We start from the raw sequence: 13,094 nt of genomic DNA, 5'->3' as shown, positions 1-13,094 counted from the left end.
AAATCATGATTAGTCAGGAAAAAATATAGCAGAAACATTAAAACAGCAGAAGTAAGAGCTCACTACCGGTCTCGAATATATGCAGGCACACAACACGCATTTTTAGTTTCTGTAGTGAATGTAGAAAAAAGCAAAACGTTTTACTTAAATTTACGATCGACGAAGTCTAGATATCTACTAGATGAATCCGGGAAGGTTTCACCAGATGAGAAGTTTACCTGATAAGTGTCAATGGCTCGAAACTGGATCGTCAAAACTATGTTTGAATCTTAACACGAGCCCTGAGGTTTCTGAATTAATTATTCCGTATTTTGAATGCAGAGTATATTTCGTTTGTCTCCACCGTATCTCTAATTAAAATCTTTATCAGATTTATTTCATAGTAATCTGTTCCTGATAATCCCAAATGAATACTAAATAACAATTCATGGAGTGACAACTTTTAAATAACCGACAGGAAAACTAATTCTAAGCACACATTTCCATTAATTTTACATACGTTTTAGAGTATTCTTCTTCCAGTTTCATCTCCTATCGGACATCGGCGACCGCCTACGCAAATTTTGAGCGATCTTCAGCCACTCGGAACAGTCCCTCAGAGCTCATGCCAGTCCACCGTCTGATGTCTGCCAGCCAAGATTTTCTTCGTCTTCCTTGTCCTCTTCTTCTATTTTCTATTGAAAACATTAAATGGTGTATTATTGAATTACTCTACAAATTCCATACTTACAGAGAATGGAAGTTAATTAAATAAAATGATTTTATTATTTATGATCTTATAGTCAAAGCTTTTAATAATCTTTGCACAACTTTTATTATGAACCCTCAACACAAATCACCACACATTTCTGTTTACCTCCATATTATTAAGTGGCCAGCGAAATATGCAATGTAGCACATAAACACGTTTTTGCTTACTACACGCACGGATAACGAGCTTCGTAAATCCACAGGAGTTGCCTGGAAACGGGTGGTTCAGATGTCTGCTAAGGACAAAGTGATTGATTGCTCATTCCAGGCATAAACAAACAGCTTATTTGTTCAACACTGGCCCAAATTTAAGAGGCATAAATCGATAATTTGCAAAACCCTCACGTCGCACTGACTTCTTATCCAATAAATACACTTCCGGGAGACGATGAACATTCATAATCTCCAGTCAGATCAAACTAAACTGAATAACTACTCGTGTTTAAATGGGAAAACTGACATTCACACTTCCAGTGTAATTCGCTACGCCTGTCGATCGTTGCACAATGGACGTTGTTAGAAAATATGACAAAAGCTTGTTTGTGTGGCTATGGCTGAGAACGAATATGCCACAATGGACTACTCTTACGTAGGAAAGGAGATTTAAGATAATAAAAATTTATATAAAAGACCTTCAAGAGATGCATTATCTTGCAAGTATGCACACGCAATTTTCTCTTCATTGTTCAGTTAAGTTGGACTTAAAACGTGCTTTAAATTAATATCTCACTACTCAGCTAATAAAAGCATAACCTCTCGTTTCCAATTCACTTTGGGTATGAAACGAAACTATTATACAGACAGATCGCTTTCTGAAATAATATACTCCCCTTTTCTCTCTCTCTCTTAATTGAGTTTGGATCCTGTAAAATATACACATCGGCCGGAGAACGAACGAACACACGCACATTATTCTAGCCTCATACCCATAGATGTTGCAACCATTGTTCTAAATAAACGAAACTTCTTTTCTCTCCTCTTCCATATTTTTTTTTTTATTTCCATCAACATTTTGTCTCTTTCTCTCGCGCTCGTCATATTTCCTTATTCATATTCCTTCTCTGCCCGTCTTCGCTTTTAATCTTTTTCTCTCTCACAGACAATCACCTTGCCTGAAAAATGCATTTTTTTAATTTATTTTTTTTATATATATTTTATTGTCTTTACTCTTATCATCATCCCCTTTCATTCTATTATTTCCTAGATCCTTACACTTTTGTTGAAGTTCAATCCGATATCCATTTCATTCGAATCTAAATTCCAAATAAAGTTTCTACGAGACTTATTTTTCATGAATGAAATCAATTATCCAATGCCAAGAAGTCCAGATTTGCTAGGACTTCTTGGCATTGCTAGGAAACCTTTATTTCCAGTTTATTACTTTTGGTTTCTTCCGCGGTTTCTTTCTGACAAATAAGTCACACGAAAGAACTCATTCCAAGTAAATACGAAGCGAAAAAGAAATCAACTCATAGAAGCAAATGACTTCTTCTCCGTCAGAGAGAAACCATCTCGAGAGCAGTGATTAAAATTTAATTACACAAAGAACATCTGCGAATACCATTAATAGTATTCCTCTGAACAGAAAATAAAATTCAGGGTGTGACTGATGCATTTAATCACACTGATCGCCAAACCTTGCAAAAGTGGAGTATGAATATAAAAAAAAAAAGTTAATTTTATGCGACTGATTTTCTCTTTTTTTTTTTCCCGAGCATTGTCATGCCATCCATTTCTTTAATTATTGCGATTATCCGTAGATGTCGCTTCAGTGCATTTCCATTATTTTATCTTTCCCGAGGTGTGCACATGTTTAGTGAGATACTGAGGAAGAGCGTGCCATTTATTTTTCCCTAATGTTTCTTCTCAAATTACTGTCAGTTTTTTTTTCCTAAGTCGAACTCAGATTTCTTCATTCAAAATTCATTCTTTCTCTTGGGCTACTTAATGCCTCCATCTATTAAGCTTCCTGAAAGTATCGCTGGCGTGTCTGTGTTAAAGTATCAAATTAGACACACGCCTGGTTACTCAGCCTTGTAAAAAGGACTAACATCCATATTGGGGAATGTAACAGGCTGTATTAAACCATTTCTCCCTCTAAGAACCTTCGCATCTCTAACCGGGGAGTTATAGAAGTGCACTCTAAGATGGATTTTGTTGCTAGCCTTTAATGATTTCTTAGGCAAAACAAAAGTTAAATAGGCAAAAAAGTAATTTTCTTAGACTGTTTGGCCACACAATCAAAACCGAAGATGGTTTCCACGAAATGAACTTTCAGGCAGGCTTTTTTTTTATTCCTTACTCTCGAACAGAAAAAAATGTTCCTCGCAGTGAATTACGTCGCAATTCAAATTACGTCTGCATGCACTTTTAATCCAAACAGCTTTTACACATCTTAATCAACAATCTAATACATTTTAATTACGATCTTATACGTACTTGGCCTGTTTTCATTTATTTATAAAAATACCTTCAACATCTGTTAAATAATTGCATCTACAATATCCAAATTACATTATCTAAAACAATGATGTCACGTGCTGTGATTTCACTGGTGTTGCACTATGTGACGAATATAATGACGTGTTTTGCCTATTAATTAAACCTTGCAGAAGTGTTTTCTAAAGAATGAAGTATATCGCAATTCATTTTTCTACTACAAGTTTTTCCTTGCGTTTTATTGATGTTATTGGGGATAATTTAACTTGACCGACTAAGGCATACAATCAACCGAAAGACATAGTAAAAGATCTAAAGGCTGAAGCTTTTCTTTTTTACTTTAACTTAAACTTCAATCATAAATTTAACTGGTTAACTGGTTAAGTTAAATTTAACTTAACTAGTTAAATTTATGAGTATGAAATTTATGATATAAATTATGATATACATTTATAGCTAACATTTTTATTTAGACGTGATTAAATTTGGTTTAGGGATGGGGGAGAAGAGAGAACTGAGTAATATAAGTAGACAAGCAAATTAATTACTTGGTTTCAGATAGCCTCGGATGTACTTGAGTTGTTAGTTGAAAAGTGATTGTTCTGATTTTGTGTACAAACGGACCAAATTAAAAACCAAGTTTTATAATTCTGGGTATCGAGTTAGTAGATATGCATCCAATCAGAGTTAATCGCTGCATCTTCTGTATTATCGCTTCGAGGGGAAAGATTTCTCTCTTCTTGGCAAAGTTCATGTACTTAAATAAGATACCGAACTGAAATCAATACGTGATTTGAGTTTTATGTTTCGGAAAGAGAGAAGAGTAGATTTTATGATTTAATATACGACAAACGTTTACTTTGCTTGGTTTTTCTCTAATATTCAGGGCCAGCTGGTTTTCTTTCGAAACAGAAAAGAGATGCATCAACTCACTCGACACAACTGACTTTAATTTTCGCTATTTGCTAGGAACATCCAAGATCGTAAGTATTTTTAATGTCATTCAAATTTCTACTACTCCTGTGATATATTGAATATATTAGTTGTTTTTCTTTCTGAATTTCGCTCTTAACAATATTTATATAAACTAAATAATACACACCAATGAAGTTTTAACTGAGACTCGGCTATTGCCGCTACCCAGCCATGACTAGAGCTTTTTAGCTATATTTTGTGATTTTGTTAAATCCTGTACACTTGAAAATTAACGAAATAGTCCCAGATACTTCCCAATATGCTTCTTTGCAGTGGTAACCTAAAATCCAACAGCCTGTAATGAAAAGTGTCAAAAAATATGCACAAATTCCTTAAATTATAAACTGCCTTTAAAAAAGAAACTCCTGTCTCAGCAGAAGTTCTCCATTGAAATAATCTCGATTATCAACCTCGTATGGTTCAAAGGTCTCACCACTGGGAAGCTGACAGAAAGTGCACTGATGTGCGACATGTTATTGCCGGAGAGAGTGCAGTCAATGTCCTCGGTTGTGATAGAATACGTCAATGATTTCCACTGGCCTCAAGTAAACTTCCACAGATTCAGACCAGGTGATGGAGGAGAGAATGAATCTGATCCATTTCGCGCAATCCACCTTTCATAAATCCTGTAAACAAGATATCTTCATGACTGACATTTGGTGGCGCTCAGGTATATAAGAGCCACTCCGCGCCAAAGAGAAGTTATAATTGAGCAAAAATGGATGTGTTTTCAATTATGTTCTGCAAGAAAGTATAAAAGAATTAAGGTAGTGGAAACCTGTGTGACAAAAATACGTTCTATCAGTCTGTGAAGCCACTGACCAAATAGCAAATCGTCAATGAAGACGACTCTGGTGAAAGTACTTGAACCAGTTAAAATAGCATTTTCATGCAGAACTCACAACTGCTTAAAAACAACCACTTCATTGCAATCCTCCAGTCTTCATTGCCACTCTGTGAATTCAGCGTCACTCGACGCATGCTTTTCTCTGTTTCCTGTCTTTACGGTTCTTTGTCCGCTTTCTTCCTTGATGGTGCTGAAAGCGTAGCACTTTTTCAAAGTTAGTGAAAAAGGCACATTCAAGATCACGGATCCGACAACCAAAAAAAATTGTTGACAAAGGTTTCTTGTGCATTCCCGGGAGCACATTCATAATCACGTACGTATCGGCCAATCAGCAACATCAACTCATCCGCCATTGAAAACACCGACGCATGATTCTGAAACAATGCAACAAATTAAAATTCCACTTTCTCAGAGAAAACCTATTGGACTGAATGCAACTCGAGGAACGTTTTGTATTTGAATCCGATTGTTTACATTCATATGAATCATCAAATTGCGTCTGCTTCGCATATTGTCAGTATTTCTGATGCAATTACAAAGGGCCGTCTTCATATCGGAATGACGTAGTTTACAAACTATGTTTGCTGAAATATATTCCTTAGAGGGCACCTGTAAGATATGACAGGGAAGTAGAATCTCTCCATATATGTACGTGCACACATGCAGGGATATTGTCCTTTAATAATTAATACCATCTCGTTAAAATAAATCTTAGAGCTTTCATCAATACGTCGTGAAAAACAATTTTGGTTCACATTTCACACTTTTAAGCATTAACAGTCTGGAGATTAATTTTATTCACACATTAATACAAGTTTCAGCAAACGTTTTGTAAATTTTTACGTATTAAAATAAAGAATGTTAATTATAATGACATCAAATTGAGATATACTCTTCAAATTTGCAATTTCGCTTGCAAATACCTGATTCTAAGAACAATGGGGGGGGCGATTCGTCCCCTGTAAAGGCTCTTTTAATGGACCCCTCTTTTGAAACAGCGATAAACCTTTTAAAGGGATTAACTAAAAATAACATGCTTTGGTCACCTGCTGAGTTGGGACGAGGTGGGATAACGTGTTCAAGAGTAGGCTAATAAATAATCTTATTCCCAATTAAGATCGCCAGCTCTGTTTTCGTTGACATAAAGTAATTTGCCTGCTTCTTGAAGTAGGATTCAATGCATTTGTCTAAATTGCAGGTTATCAAATGACACTCAACGTATCCGTTAGTGTTAGTAAGGCATAAAAAAGGAGCGCTGCTAAGGTCGTAACTTCATCTTTACCTTAACCCTTTGAGTAATTTGCATTAGTTTTGTCTTCTGGAATTTTAATGCACCTAGATGGGGTCCAACTAAAAACAAACAAACAGCTCTTCAAACTGGCACACGTAATGAGAGCACTTGTGTTGCTATAGCAACAGGTTTCGTTCTTTTAAGTTGTAAACAGCATTTGCAAAGTTTCTTGCTGGAAGGGGAATACAATGAACTTATGACTTAAATAGAAACAATTGCGGGAGAGGAAATAAGTGGCTTTTGAATGCTAAGCAGTTTATATTTTATGCAAGATTACTTGCGTTTCTCATCTTGCGACTGACTTGCATCGTTTTGGATTGGCGTTTTTAGAAGAATATAGGAACATGAAATTGAAACAAATAATCAAAGTATGTTTATAATCTGTCCTTTATTTCTTTAAATGTACATTATATATATATATATATATATACACATATATATATATACATATACACCAGTGTGAAAAGGCGTAAGGATTGGATTAACAGAAAACAGTGCTCTAGCAATTCGAATTTATATTAAGTAAATAATGACACTTTAAGAATCCAAAATGACTTACGCTACCAGCTTATCTGAAGATAAACTTATATATAGCATTAAATAAATCTGCAGTATTCGAAAGAGTTAAAATTTACGTAAAAAAGTCAATCGTGGAAAAAAAAATCTTAAAAACATCCAATTTGTGCAGGTTAAGATTATTTGCTGGCACTTTACATTCATATCTGATACATGAATGCTATTTTTGAATAAAGTTCATAAACTTTTAACAAATTAATTTCTGTAATTTAGATAGTTAAAATGCGATTCAAGAAGAATAGAATAAAAATCAAGTATTCTTAGTAAAAGTATTCACTTCTTTGGAAATTTCCAAAAGTTCCCAAAGTAAATAAAAGTCTACTTCAAATATTTAAAGAATAAACCAAAGAGTGAAAGTAAATAGTTAAAGAAAATTAAAGTGAATATAGTCAATTCATTCTTGATAAGATGGCAATTCGTTCAGTCGTAACCGGAACGAAAATCTCATTGTGCTGTGTGATTCCAGGAGAGTTGATGTAATAATAATATTATTTAATCTTTTTTTCTTTATCTGATCGCCTACCTAGAGAGAGGTCTTCGAGTAATTTTTGGATCTAGCTTAAATATTAAAGAGAAATTAAAGCGACTTATTCTTAAACTTTGTGTTAATAATCAGTGGTTAACGATACATCTGAAAGCTGTCTATTCAAGGGTCAAATTTTCATATTTCATAATCAAGCTAACTTGTGAGAATAGACTACTGGTTAGAACAATTTTGATGTACTTCAGGATTACGTGAAGGCAACTAACGCTCCCCCTCCAGCTTTAGTTTCTTTGGGATAAATTAACCAAACAATGAAAAGAAAATTTGTTCGAAGGTACTACTGCAGAGCGCAGAGGAAATGTTAGGACCACAATTCGTGACTAACTCAATACTGATAAGAGAAACATATTCAGCGCGATTTTTCGAAGTAGTAGGATCTATTTACTTCACATTTTAGGAGGACAAAGGTTGCGAATACGAAATGTTTAAATTGATTTAAAATTACGCATCTGAGGCGTCACTACATCTAACATTGGCAGGTGGAGAATTGAAATTACAACTTCAATAGAGTACAAATCTTTATCACTCAAAATTACAACTTCAATAGAGTACAAATCTTTATCACTCAAAATAGATTTAAAAATAATAAATGAAGTTTTAATGAAATGTAAACTAGACGTCATGTACTTAAGTTTTTCACTTGTTTTTTCCAGCGCTGTATTTTTCTCTAAGTGTACAAAATATATCTCATTCACGATGAATATTTTTATCTATATACAAACCAGAATCCTTCTAGTGAGACGATCCACTTTACGGTTTTATTGCTATGTGTGAAATTACATCAGAATTAATGAATTCCGAGAAGAATGGCTTCTCCATATTCTCCTAAATTGAAATGCCTCCTCTTCTCCTCTGAGAAGATTTAAAAGATCTTGTACCTTTTCTCCCAAATTGTGTATTTAGTAGTTTTTTTTTTGTTTTGTTTTTACTATCAAAAAGTGATTGAAGAAAATGGTATTACCATCATAGCCCTTTTATTCATCGCGGCGATTTTAAGGAAACTACTGTCCAAGAAATATAACCGTCTTATGGCATTAAATCAATGTTTAAGTCATAACACATCGCTGAGATATGCATGGATGGTAAACTCGTTAATCGGAAATTTGATTTCTTGGATTATTGATGTTGATAATGCGATTTGACCTCATACCGTATACAAAAGGTGGGCTTTATTCCCGACAAAACATGTAAATACTTCGATCATTTTAGTTTGTTATCTATAAACAAAGCGTCATAGAAGATGATACGTAGTTTCAAGATGACAGTGGTAAGCTGGGGTCATTTGATCCCAGCGTATGACGTCACAATAGCCCTCTAGTTGGAGATCGAAAACAAGTGGAGACTCTCGCTAAGCTTCGACGAATGTAATGACGTCAGTGTCTGAAAGTAACCTTTTCGATTAAGGGGATTTTTGTCAAATCAATAAAAGCATTTCAATCTCATTTCTTATTAAATGTGTCTCGAGGAGATTGCGCAAAAGCGAGCGAACCCTTAAAGAAAAGATTTCCCAGTTAAAATCGTAAGTAAAAATTATGTCGATAGTAAAACTCAAGGGAAGCAACTTTTACGCTTAATGAATTACAACCTTTGTTTTGTTCTGACAGTAGGAGTGATGGAGTTTCCTACAGTAACGGCTCCAAATAAATTACCATGCGGATAACAGCGCTTTCCCAAGATTGATAGCATTTTGTGGTAAACTAGTTGAATTTTATATAAATTACCTTTAAATAGATTTATGCAACAAGAGACTGAACGAGGCATTTCTTTATGGATATGTTTTGTTCAAGACTGATGTGAAGTTCTCATAACAATCTGAAATCTGAGCCAGCCATGCTTTATGAAGCGTTCTATTTCATAATAAGCCATACTAATTTCGAAATTTAAAATACATTTTTAAGAATTAATTTTATTGCGATGTCAACAATACGCTCCACACTGCATCATCCGAAGAGTATTAAAATTATTTGTTGTAAGAAAAACCTGTAATCATATGAAGTACCTAAATTGCAGTTTTTAATGGTGATTTTCATTATCAAATATTTTAATTTCAAGTACTGATCGAATTGTGTCATAACTTCCATCATATAACATGAAGTATGAGGTAATCGCACATAAACGAATGCTGTGGTTATTCTGAAAAAACAAAAAATATACTAATTATGCATCTGCTTTCCTTTATGATATCCGAGGTATTTGTAGGAATATCATCTGACTTACCACGCAATTTAGCTGATTTTAAAATAAACGATTTCTTAACATTTACTTTTATGAGGAATAATTATTATACAGTAGGATAGAGTATTATATCAATATCCATCCGCCTGTTTTCTGCTACAGTTTTTCCCCTTTTCGGGGAAATGGAAGTCATGTTTCCTGAAGGAATAACTCTTCATTCCCACCTCTGACTGGATGTAAGTGAATGCTCGTTAAGGTGCTTATCTATCATCCGAAAACAATCTTTCTTCTGGCCTTACTACCGAGATATTAGAAATACCAGTGCATCCTATTGATAAAACTACGTATAGTTTTTTTTTTATATAGTGCTTACTTGTATGGATGTAGACCAAACGACTATAACACACTGAAAAAAGAAGTGAAACAATATGTAGATACAATCCAAGAGGAGATAAAAAGAGGAGATAAATCGAACTAAGTGTTACTTTGTAACACTTAGTTGGATTGTACACGAAAGAGAAGTCAAAAACTTGCAACACTTCGTCACTGTTAGTAGCCAATGGTTAGATCATTCGTATAGTTTTTTTTTTATATAGTGCTTACTTGTATGGATGTAGACCAAACGACTATAACACACTGAAAAAAGAAGTGAAACAATATGTAGATACAATCCAAGAGGAGATAAATTAGCATTTGTAACACTTAGTTCAATCGTACACGAAAGAGAAGTCAAAAACTTGTAACACTTCGTCACTGTTAGTAGCCAATGGTTAGATCATCTGATAACGTGAATTCGAGAACAAAGGAGAACAGTGCTCTGCATTGTTTTCGCCTTCGATTAGCAAGACGTGTAAATATTACATCAATGATTTTCATCATCTACCTTCCATCCACTTGAACAACGACAAAACATTGACTTCATCCACTCACCAATCCAAAGCCAGGAAGTTTAATATTATTTGATATACGTAGAGATGACAATAGTATGGGAAAATGCAGAGTTGGATTGCTTATCAAAAACTAATAAGGGAATCGAAAGCGAATGACATTTGCAGAGTTAATCAGTAGAAAAGGGGAACCCACCTTCACAATAATAATTCAGATACTCAGATTATATGAGGCAATGCATCACAGATGCACGTTCATATAACAAAAGTACTGCGAACATATGTAATAATATATTAGCCAACGCTTCTAGACTTTATAGCCACACTTTAGTTCATTTGCAAATATGTAAGACAACGAGAATGAGCACTCATCATTAAATAAACGAAGCAAATAAGTTATTTTAAATGCGAAAAGAGAATTATAAAATATAGAATGTATTCAAAAAGTTTATTCAACTGCTTCCTTTAAATAATTTATTTTTTATTATTTATAAAAATCATTCTGACACCTTTTAGAAAATGAATTATTGAAATATTTTTCCTTTAAATCGCTTAACGATAAATTCTAAAACGAAGGTGATTACTGCAATCATAGCTGAGCAAAAGCCAACTTCTACCCACAGATTTCACCTAATCTTCCATCCCCCAAAGGGTAAACTTAATGCTTACCCACTCCACAAACAAAGGAAAATATGAAAAGCATATGCTTCGCCCATCATCACAATAGAGCTTTTTTTTCAGCTTAATTATTAATATAATAGTGTTAATTATTAATGCTTTTATTAATAGCTTACGTTTACTGGAAGTCATTGCTATTTTTTCCATCCCTGTGGAATTGTTTAAATTTTGTTGTCTTTCTGGATAAAATTCTTTCCGTTGGGACTGCACTTCGCTTTTCTTTATCCAGGAAAGTCTATAATGATGATCTTTCATTGCAATTTCATTAAATAGAATTGCCTGTTTTTCTCCTCGATGTTAAATCCTGCACTACGATCCTGGACCAATAATAAGCAACCTATAGAACTTTGCATAAAGCAAAAATTAATATTACTCTTAATTTTAAGACTGAAATAAAATCATTTACTTTCATGAAATGCATCTCGTTGAGCAGAAGTTTTAAAAATAAATCTAAAAACCTTTTACCTGAACGGAGTTTGTCAGATAACTACCAAATAGAAGTGAAAAGATTGATTCACGTCAAAGAGAAGGGGGTTCAGTAACTACTGTCAGCTTGTAACAGATGAACCAATACACAGATGAACAAAGCGTTATTGTAAGACTGCATTCTTCTGTTAATGCAAAGTCATTTTCTTGCGTGCTGTTTCCAGTTTCTCGCCGATAAGAAGATGCATCCAATAAAATTAAGGCGTTACCGAGTTAGATGAGGCATTTTTAACAGCGCGCCTCATTACCAGAGAAATGAGGAGTAGCGAATTTAATACGGACCGTTAATGCTAGAATACGTCTCATTAGGCAACCGGAATACTGTTTCGCGCAAAGAACAGCCAGCCAAGAACAGAAAGGGCGGATCTTAGCTTTTGTGACGTTTTACCTAAAAGGCATCCTGGGGTTTAGGGTGACTTCCCTGCTGACTCCGGGATCGGTTTGCAGGGGATGGACAAGCTTTACACGTTTGACAGACTTATGTCCGGTGTTGCGCAAAGTGCATGTGTACTGCTACGGGAAACTTGAGCAGTACACGCAAGGTTGTGGGTCCCCTAAGGAGAGCTTATATTTCCTTGGGACCATGCAGTTAACCTCACGTGGGTTGTGAAATGAAACGAGAGAAGTTTCAGTCAAATTCATTATCGTGTCTAAAACTCCTTGGCGAAGGTACATTAAGTACAACAGACTGGCTGTGACCAATCGCAGAACAATCTTAGTATTTACGCATGCGTGAAATACAACACTTCCATCATTCAGTAACATTTTTGTAAAATTACCTTTCAGTTTCACTTTGTAACTTGAAGTCGATTTAACCCATCTGGTCCGAAGGTGGAAAAATATTTCGTTACCATACATTCTGACTTTTCATCGAAAAAAAAGCAAACACAATTAACAGAATATACGATGCCCCATTAGTTTGAGAATTAACGCCAAAAATCAAACTTCCACGCGCACCGATTTTCAGAGAAGTATCTGAAAGAAAATCTTGCGCTGTCTGCTATTTTTATTTCTCTTAAAAGTTTATTAAACTGATATTTTTTCTTGGAAAACCATTGCGTTTTCCAAGAAAAATATTTTTAAATCAAAGAATTTTAAATCAAAAATTTAAAAATATATTTAACCAATTTTAAATATTTATAAATGAAGAAAGATATTTGCACATTAGATCCCTTCTCGAGTAATAGTTGACTGTTTAAGAGCTCACTTTCAGTAAATGTAATTTACGATAATGAACTCAACAGATAAAATGTTTTTTATGAAAAAAAATGTTTTTAAACTAAACGTTAATTTATATCGGAAGTAATAATGTGTTGCTCTTCATCTTGCCAACACTCATGACTTGCACGTCCACTCTCCAAACAATAAGCTCTGTGCTCGAAATCAAAGAAGGTATTTTTGAAATATCTTCAGGCTGCAGATTTGCAGTATGGATTTACCATCCTG

This window comes from Typopeltis vanoorti, chromosome 18 (genome assembly GCF_054136105.1).
Source record: "Typopeltis vanoorti isolate ZY-2024b chromosome 18, IOZ_Tvanoo_1.0, whole genome shotgun sequence".
Classification (NCBI taxonomy): Eukaryota; Metazoa; Arthropoda; class Arachnida; order Uropygi; family Thelyphonidae; genus Typopeltis; species Typopeltis vanoorti.
Note: the sequence above shows the minus strand (reverse complement) of the source record.